Raw genomic sequence first — 9,860 nt, forward strand, 5'->3', positions numbered from 1 at the left:
CATATTTCCTGCAGAAGGTATAGAAAACTACGATCTGAAGTGCAGAGTTCTCACCTTAGTCCTTGATTGTCTTAAGAAGCTGCTTTTAGCAACTAAATATTTATTTAGGCTTGATATGTCAATTCTAGGGTTGATAGATCCTTCGCAATTTAGACGGGGAAATATATGAGTTACAAATATGCAAGAACCTAAGTTTTGTCTTGAGGCTCTCCTGTTAAAGATAAGATTTTTTTGTACTCCCTGTAAAATCTTTTTTTTTTGCAGTCTTTTGAGGAACACCAGATCTGGGGTGTATGGGAGAGGATGATTCTTAGACTGTTGCCTACAGGGGATTAGGCCACTGTATAACAAAAAAAGTTAATCCTGCCTCGTAAATCCCTTCCTTGTAAGCAAGTAGCACTTAACATAGAAGAGTGGGACTTCTGTCCCTAAATGGCTTTGAAGATTTTACAGTGACAAAAAAAGAAAATAAATCCAGGTTTTCTTTGACTATTGAGGGACACAGGAAGATAGTATTTCTCAGACATCTGGGGCATTCAAGAGCAGTCTAACTGAGAGGTGGAAAACAGATACTTAACCTCTGGTCGCCATGTTATGCATATGTGCGGCGGGAAAGAGGGTTGTCTTTAATGTCCATACACCACACATAAGCGTCAATGAGCGGCAAGGTTTCTGTGCTGAGAGCACACTCCCAGTACAGCGACTGAGCTGCCAGTCTCTAATAATGATTGGGACTGGTTCCCAATCATGTGACCACTGTGACAGCCAATCAGGTATTTGGGCAGCCCTTCCCACCCCCAGGCCTTTAACATTGTTAAAGGGATGCAGGGGCAGAAAAGGGTTAAGTTTTAAATGATAGGAAATATGGTAAAAGGGCATTTAACGCTACCTAGGCCAGAGGTAGGCTAGCTTAAAAAGGGGACATAGGCAAATATGTATATTGCCAGGAAAAAGGACATGTATAAACCTGGTGTTCCATAACAGGACAGGTGTCAAGAGAATTTGCTACCAGACAGAATGATGGGTCCTAACAGACAATGTGGAGGACAATCAAGCATTCAGCAAAAGACAAGAAATGGTGGAACTATAAGTCTTTAAACAAGAGAACACATTGACCAACAGCAAGGGAGTTAATACAATTTGCTGAAGACTAGGATACCTTACCCTTGACAATAGAGAAAGAAGGTAAGATAGACAAGGTATGCCCAAGCAAAGAGAGAAATCGGGTAAAAAAAAAAAACTGTTGTGGGAAACACCCTTCACGCTTTAATTTCGAGAGGTTAGTTGAACAAACAAGGTTCAAACAAAGAAATCAAACAGCCGAAGGCTTAGTGGAACACCCATAACCCTTCACTTCAGGGATAGACGCTATATTTGTATAAACAAGCAAGTAAACAGTCAAAGGCTTACACAGAACACCTTTGACCCACAGGTTTAAGGATAGGAATGTCTATAATATACAGGATGAACCTAGCAGATAAGAAAGAGACAATGATATGACAATGTTCTCAAAAACAATGCACATGGAGAAACAACTGGAATTAAAGAAGGGTAGGAATTCGAATCACTAAAAGATAGGGTGAGGAGAATTGCAACACGCATATATGCTGAAAGAGCATAAGGGCCACAAAGGTTCGAAGGGGACCTTTTAGCTTAAGCCCAAATGCTTGTTTGGGATATGATAGCCACAGACAAGGCAGTTTAACTTTTTAGTAAATGCATAAATCAGGGTATCATAAATCACGTAAATTAGGAGGGGCAGCTCTGTTGGGGGGAAAAGATGGTTATAAAGTTGGAGGACCTTTTAAACGAAGTGGTGGAGGGTAGGGATCAAAGGAAACTATTCCAGGCAGTGAGTGAGGATCAGAGCATTCTGTGATCAGTGTTCGTAGTGTAGCTAGAGTGCCTAGGACAAATGCACATAGGCTGACAGAATCCTGTTGCAGCCTTAGAACACACAAGGAGAAAATAATATGCACAGGTACCACATTAATGGGCATGTTCACAAATGCTAGGAATTTGGTAAATAAAATGACAGAACTGGAACTACTGATAAGGAGGAGGATTTCGACTTTGTGGGAGTATCAAAAATTTGCTTGACAGCTCAGATGACTGGCTTACTCCCTGTGCTATTTAGCGATTATAAAACTTCATTTTTTTATAATTCGATAACAAACATGTTATACCTGCCTGCTCTGTGCAATGGTTTTGCACAGAGCAGCCTCTAACCACCTCTTTTGAGGTCCCCTGCCGCTCCTTGCTCCTTCTCCCTTCTACAGGGAATGTATTAAGGTAAAAAGCCTTCTGCCTTTACAACTACTTTAAATGGGAGGATATTCTAGACGCAAAACCACAGAGGAAAAGAGGGAGAGCTTTAAAAACATATTAATTAAGGGCAACAGCCAGTGTATTCCAATGGGCAACAAATATAAAAGAACCAAAATCAAACCCGGGTAGCTAAATTAAACCTATAAAGGCATATTACAGAGAAAACATGATCCTTTAAAAAAATATATGGCCGAGGGGTTACCGTCAGCATTTCAACACTACAAGGAATGCAATAAGAAATAAAAGTGCAGTCAGGGCAGCGGACATAGACCATGAAAGACACATAACAGAGGAGAGTAAAAAGAATCCACTCACAAATTTTAAATATAATTAGTAAAAAGGCAAAGCCAGAGCATATTGGCCCTATATAGGGAAATTTGGTTACAAGTCACAGGCAGAAGGCAACTGTGTTGAATACATTCTTCTCATTGATTTTTACTAAAAAAAGAAGGGTTAAAATACACAAGATGGTATTATTATGAACAGAGCACAGAATGTTTCTGTATGGCTAATGACAACTGGGGGAATCAATGGTGGAGAAGGATCTGGGAGTTCTGGTAGATCACAAGCTTAATAATGGCATGCAATGCCAAGCTGCGGTTTCTAAAGTGAGCAAAATCCTATCTTGTATTAAAAGAGGTATAGACTCCAGAGAGAGAGATATCATATTACCCCGGTACAAATAATTAGTAAGACCTCATCTGGAATATGCAGTTCAGTTTTGGGCACCAAGTCACATAAAGAACATTGGGGAACTGGAGAAAGTACAGAGAAGGGCAACCAAACTGATAAGAGGCATGGAGGAGATCAGCTATGAGGAAAGATTAGAGGAACTGAATTTATTCTCTCTTGAGAAGAGGAGATTAATGGGGGATATGATCAACATGTATAAATACATCAGTGGTTCATATAGTGAACTCGGTGTAGAGCTATTCAACCTGAGGTCATCACAGAGGACAAGGGGGCACTCTTTACATCTGGAGGAAAAGAAATTTAATCTCCAAAACACGGAAAGGTTTCTTCACAGTGAGAGCTGTGAAAATGTGGCATACACTCCCTTAAGAGTTGATTCTGGCCAGCTCAGTGGATTGCTTTAAAAAAAAGGCCTGGATAGATACACAGAATATAACTGGATACTAACATTTACAGGTAAAGTTGATCCAGGGAATATCCGATTGCCTCTCGGGGGTTCAGGACATTTTTTCCCTGCAGGAGCAAATTGGTTCATGCTTTGCTGGGTTTTTCTGCCTTCCTCTGGATCAACTGTGGGTGTAGGATTATAACTTTTTTTTTTAATGGTTGAACTGAATGGACTTTTGTCTTTTTTCAGCTAGACTAACTATGTAACTATGTAAATACTTAACCACTTGCCAACCACCCACAGTACTTTTACTGCGGGCAGGCGGGTGGCACATGCAGGCACCATCACATAAATGTACACCATTGTGCCCTCTTAGGTTTAGGAGCACGCTCCCTTCTACAACTGGTGACAGGAGATTGTGATAATTTAAAAAAACTCTTAGATGTCTTAAAGAACACAATATACAGGGTTACGGGAAATGGTAGAGACATAAATATATACACACTCATATACCCACACAGGTTGAACTGGATGGACTGATGTGTTTCTTCAACCTTATCAACTATGTAACTATAAATTAGAGCATTGTAATGGGCAAAGGATTTTTTTCCACATAGGAACCAGGATGAGAATCCATGTGCTGGTACCTGGGACAGTTAACCGTGATAGGGGATATAGAGGATTAGGTCCCTCAAGATTTTTAGAATTTTACTATGCTTCTGCGGGAAGCTCTGTAGCCAGGTAACATTCAGTCCTGTATGTGGACCTTACAGGAAATACAGCACTAATAAAATAGTTATTTTGCTGAGGGTGTCACCTCCTTCCTCACAAGTCTACTTCATCCATTGTAGGTGTGGAAAAACAAATGCAGGGATCTAACAGCAATATTTTTAAACAATATAAAAATTGATTATAGCTTTCCAGAGTATTCATACAATAATGGAATGAAACAATTTTTTCACAGTATACAGCAGATTCACAAAATTACATAAAACCACCCAAAAAGATCACTAGACAGAAACTAAATACAGTCTTATGTTCTCAGCACAAACAAGTAGCAACTTACAGTTTGACAATACAAGGAATAATAAAGTGTATCACAAAATTCTATTTAGTACAAAGTTAATAGGTGACAGACTAAGTGTAGCCAGCCAGTTACCCCATAGGTTTTCAAATTAACCAGGGCAGCCCCTATGTGGTAAATGAGACTTTCAAAGGAAAAAGTATTACCCATTTGGTCAGTCTATTCCTGATAAGTTGGGGGCACCCAGACTTCCACTGTTGTAGAATAAGCATACGGACATGAAACACGTCTCTGGAAAATCACTGCTTTAGTGTGTTCTTGTACTACTAGCTCATCTAATATTAAAAAAAAATAGCTTTGGGTAATGTTTAGTATCAGTTTGTAACACTACATTTATTGTAGAAGCTTAAAGAGGAAAGCAATGCTCGAATGCCCCTGTGTAATTCACCGCCCAGTTCAAGTAACTGCTATCAGGTGCTGGTCTTCTAATAAGAGTATGTCACGCTCAATAGTACAGCCAAAAATATAGTGCAAGACCTCACATCATTAATGCAAACCACAGTAACGATCCTGGTTTCGGCTAAATCTCCATCCATCATGCACACACAGCTAACGCATTTCACCTGTATAGGGCTTAATTGTAGATGCCATCTATGATTAATCCATATGTGGATGAAACATGTTAGAGGAGTGTGCCTGATTGGTGGAGATTCAGCAGAAGCCATCTCTGGATATCTCATTACTGTAGTTACTGCAAAATTTACTGTACCAATGACGGCAGCCCAAAACCTATGAAGCTTTGGAGAATGCCAAACAATGTGGATTAGGTTATTGTGAACTATACGACATTTACCACAAAGAGGGTCTTGTAGTAAACCCATTTAAAAAAGTTTAAAGGGGGTATAGTGAGTGTATAATAATATGAAGTTGAGAAAGCCTCTGTGACACATTCAGAGACCTCAGTTGAACAGATTGCCATGTACTTTCCCAGTGATCTTCCTTGACATCAATATATAAGTGCAGAAAACAAAAGTGTGGACACGTAGTAGAGAGTCAGTCATCCAGTCAGTTGGAGAAGTACTCACATTTTTTTCTGAAGGAGACAAATTTTGCAACTATCAGATGAAGATCAGGAGATGGTTTTAGAAACTGACTGACAGAGAATTCTCAAACGTGGGAAACTGTAACGATGAACTAGACTCCCAACAGTAGGGAAACGGATGCATCTTCAAGGAAAATCCCACCAAGAAATGAAAAAGGCATAAAACCCACCTAAAGCAGATGCTGGTGAGTGGAACCAATTGACCCAAAGAATTAGCTTTTTTACATTGTACACATTTCAGATTCTTCCACTCAGGAGGAAATTGGAATGTAATGAGGAAGAACATAGCAAGAGGGAGCATGAAAAAAGGAATATCCACACAACTTCACATTTACAAAACGAAGTATACCAAGGAGGGTAATCAATAGGACTTTCCACTGAGTAGGAACTGTAAGAAAAACTAGAACACTAACTCATTAGTTAAGCTTCAGGGTATTCCACAATGGGAAAGGTAAGAAATATAACCAAATATTAAAGTAGGCATATCCATTAGTGCCATGGGTAGTGTGCAAATCGGATTACTCATACTCTCACAGGACAAAGAAGCCGTAGAAAATAATATTTGTTAAACCCACAGGCCACAAATCCCTTGGTACCTGAGAAAGGTAAAGCTTAAATGCAGTGCAGCTCATAACAATGGTCTCTGATGCAGATGAGTATGAGATTCAATGATATGCCATCCTCAAGCACCAGGTGTGCAGTAATGCCAGAATCAGTTATTAAAATGTGTCAAGAAATTCTATAAGAGCTACAAGGGAAATCTGAGACTGCTAGGAGACAAACCTGTAAGAGATGCAGAAGTGTAAGCAAACAACTTGTCATTTGTAAATTTTATACAGAGGGCTGCTGGCCTCAAGATCTGTGATAAAAGTGAGAGGTAGATTTTGATCATCTATGAGGTACCAATGTAGGAAGAATGGGGGTCAATCACCTCATTCTTAGATGTCCAGCTATCAGGAATCACCGTGTTAAAGGCAGAAAATGAACATCTTAGAGGGTGAGTAAATCAAATGTTACTTTTGCATGTCTTCTGCGTATCAGACTCAAAGCCAAAGCACCCTATGGACAAACAGCTATACCAGACAAATCAAACTGAGAGTAGGAAATCTTCACATTGTCTAGAGGATGCCATGACTTTACAGGTTGTTCCCAATCCTCACAGAGGAAAGATTTACATATCAAGTATTAATGGGGAAGTCTTGGGAGGAACAGGCCTAAGGACTTTTTCACTTGTCTGTCAAGCTCGCCTTTTGCAGATTGGTAGTACACGCAATGGTCCAGGCGAGGATTCAAGACAATGGCCCACTCAAATCTGCCCTCTCAATAACACCCATTACATGCTCTGTAAAGCCAAAAAAGGGGCAAACATTGTTCTGTCTCACAGTAGCAGTTTAATACATGGGCCAGAAATGTCATACTCTACAGGCTGTCTATATGGGAAACAGCAAGCAATTTCAAATACAGTCCCCTGGTATTGACAATATTAAACACAATTCATAATTTTGCTGGGCATAAAAAACATAAATAAAAACCATATTGAGCTGCCTATTGAACAGTCTTTAACCACTTGCCTACCGGGCACTTTTACCTCATGCCTGCCCAGGACAATTTTCATCTTTCGGCACTGTCGCATTCTGAATGACAATTGTGCGGTCATGTAACACTGTACACAAACAAAAGTTTTAACCTTTTTTTGAGACAGCTTTCTTTTGGTGGTATTTAATCAGCACTGGGTTTTTATTTTTTTGCTAAACAAACTAAAAAAGTCTGAACATTTTGGGGAAAAAAAGTTTTCTTAGTTTGTTATAAAATTTTGTAAATAAGTAATTTTTCTCCACTGATGTCTGCTAATGAGGCTGCAGTGATGGGCACTGATAGGCTGCACTGATGGACACTGATAAGCGGCACTGATGAGGAAGCGCTGGTAGGTGGCACTGATGGGCATTGACAGGCATCACTTGTAGGTATTGACGGGCATCACTGATGTGCACTGAAAGGCAGCACTCATATATGGTACTGATAGGCGGCACTGATTGGAACTATTAGGCGGCACTGACGGGCACTGATAGTTGGCACTGAAAGACAGCTCTGATGGGCACTGATATGTGGCATTTATGTGTACTGGTAGGCACTGATATTTGACATTGATATGCACTGGTATATGGCACTGATGGGGCTACACTAATCATCAGGGCACTGGTGATCAGTGTAGATGTCCCTTCCGATAACCGGCATTTCCTATTTACATGCGATCAGTTGTGATTGGACACAGCTGATCACATGACAGAGCTGACATCATCGGCTCTTTGATTGGTGATCCACTGTGTCCCAGGAACACAGCGCACCACCGATCACCACGTGGTGCACACCCAGGTTAGAGTGGGAGGACATCATATGACGTCCAGGGGCGGACTGACCATTTGGAAACTTGGGCACTGCCCGAGGGCCCGGGGTCAGTAGGGGGGCCCATGAGATGCCCCTGGTACCTTTTTCATAGGCTTTTTTGAGTTTGGGCAAGGTGCCCCATGATCCCCTATTGCCCGGGGGCCCCATGAGTTGTCAGTCCACCCCTGATGACGTCCTCCCAGAATGACAGAGCTGCAGCCCACACGTCATTTCCTTATATGGCGGGTGGGAGGCGGTTAAAGTGTCACTAAACCCACAACAGTAAAGTCAGTCTGTATATGCAGTAAAGCATGCTTGTTATACCCACTGTGGAATCTAATGGGTTCATCCTCCACATTGTGTAAAAAGGATGTTTGATCCTGTCTTCTCTGAGCCTCCCCTTCTTCCAGTGCCTCCCTTTTATCTCCTGATAAGACATCGTGTGGAGTCACTCTGCACATGCTCAGTTTGGTGTGTATTGCTAGGGAGTTTTTGTTTTCTTGGGAGAGTGTATGTAATCAGCACAGGGTCAATTAGCACTCTGCAGACAGAGGTCAGGGGTCCTGCATCCTCCTACAAGAGAATGAAAACTCATCCTACAAACTGTAACCAGTGCTCTACTGGACAATGATAGAAGTCACAAGACTGCTCTAACTGGTGATGACAAAAGGTATTTAGCAGTTTATATTTACTAAAATAATAGCACTGCCATGTGGACTGTGGGAGACCAGATATAGTGAATGCAGGGTCCTGGGTTTAGTAACACTTTAAATAAATAAGAGAGGACACACATGGCCGTGTAGCTGGGTGCAGCTGGCCCTGTGCGCACATTCTCCACTCACCCCACTCCCCTTCTGGGACCTGTGTAGAAGGACAGCAATTTTTATTTCTCACTGTCAGATGTGCTGTGGGTGTGTGTGCTGTTTGTTTGCTCCTGATTTCCCCTCCCTCCTGGCAGTGCAGTATGGAGGGAGGAAGAGAAGGAGCCAATGGAATCCTCAAAGAGAACTTGCTGAGCAAGAGCTATAATTACAGGAATTGTAGTTTTTAAATGGGGAGCTGCACCATACTTGCTATTGGAGACTAATGGCTACTGGACTACAATTACCCCAAGAGGCTGCACCTAGAGGAAGAGAACTTCACAGTTTTCCTTGGCAAACTGATCCAGATTTGGGCAGTCTAGAAGAGGAGAGCAACAGGTAAAGACTTGCTGTCAGGGTCTCTATCCCTCATCCAAGGGACCAGAGCCATTAGAGAGGAGCTATTGCTCTGCCTGTTCACCCACATCAAGGAGAGAGGATAGATCTGCATCTGAGTCTGCGAGAGCTGCTTGAAAAGACTGCGTTAGAGAGAGAGAGATGGAGTCACTGCGTCTTCAGGATTGGGCCTGAGGGACTGTGAACTGTGCGAGAATCCAGGACTCAGCTTCAAGAACTTGCTGATCGCCAGACCAGTTATCCATCAGGAAATTATAAACTCAATTACATATCCTAACCACTAGCCACACTCTGCTAGCTTCAATAGAGACTGCTCTACTTAGCAGCTACTCATTACTCACTAACAATCTAAAGGAACAGTGCACCATCTAAAGAAGGGCCCCTCCGAAAGCCTGCCAACATTAATTACTGGGTGCCAGGTACTTTATCACCTCCAGCGGTACCCCTACACTAGAAATGCATACACCCACCCACTATTGGGTACACCAGGACCTTTTCTATTCCTCTGAATTAGTTGGTGTTGTTTAAAGACTCTAGTCACCCAGTTATATTTAACCTTGCTATAGTTCTTTTAAGTGCAAGTTAGTGGTTTGTTCCCATACTTCTATCATAGTACCCTTAAACCTGTGTTATTATATGTTTGTTGACCTATTACCGTGTTGAATTGAACTGCAATAATATATTAAATAAATTTACCACCAAGTTGTTTGTGGCCTCATTCCT

The sequence above is a fragment of the Staurois parvus genome, unplaced genomic scaffold, assembly GCF_062004578.1.
Source record: "Staurois parvus isolate SC_StPar_1 unplaced genomic scaffold, SC_StPar_1.0 ptg000704l, whole genome shotgun sequence".
Taxonomy (NCBI): domain Eukaryota; kingdom Metazoa; phylum Chordata; class Amphibia; order Anura; family Ranidae; genus Staurois; species Staurois parvus.